The following is a 321-nucleotide window of genomic DNA, read 5'->3' on the forward strand; positions in this document are numbered from 1 at the left end:
GGGCGGCGACCGTTTCGGCAGCATCCGCTCGGTTTTCCAGCTGTGAAGGCGGAGGCCTGGCTCCCACGGCACTCGGGCGGTGCGCCCGCAGGGCTGGCCTAGCCTTGGGTGGACATTGAGCTGCTCTGAGGAGCTGCCCAGGCGTTTTTTGGGCTAAAGCAAGCAAACAGCGAGGGGGGAGAAGGAGCTCCTGGCGCCGAGCAGCTGTTGGAGAGGGGCCGCGCGGCAGAGGGGCTGCCCTGCCACCGCCCCCCGCCCCGCGCTGATACTTTCCAGGAAAAATCTGGCTCCCTTCACTTTGGCAGAGGTTTATTTTTGGAA

This window comes from Pygoscelis adeliae, unplaced genomic scaffold (genome assembly GCF_000699105.1).
Source record: "Pygoscelis adeliae isolate BGI_AS28 unplaced genomic scaffold, ASM69910v1 Scaffold34, whole genome shotgun sequence".
In the NCBI taxonomy this organism is placed as follows: domain Eukaryota; kingdom Metazoa; phylum Chordata; class Aves; order Sphenisciformes; family Spheniscidae; genus Pygoscelis; species Pygoscelis adeliae.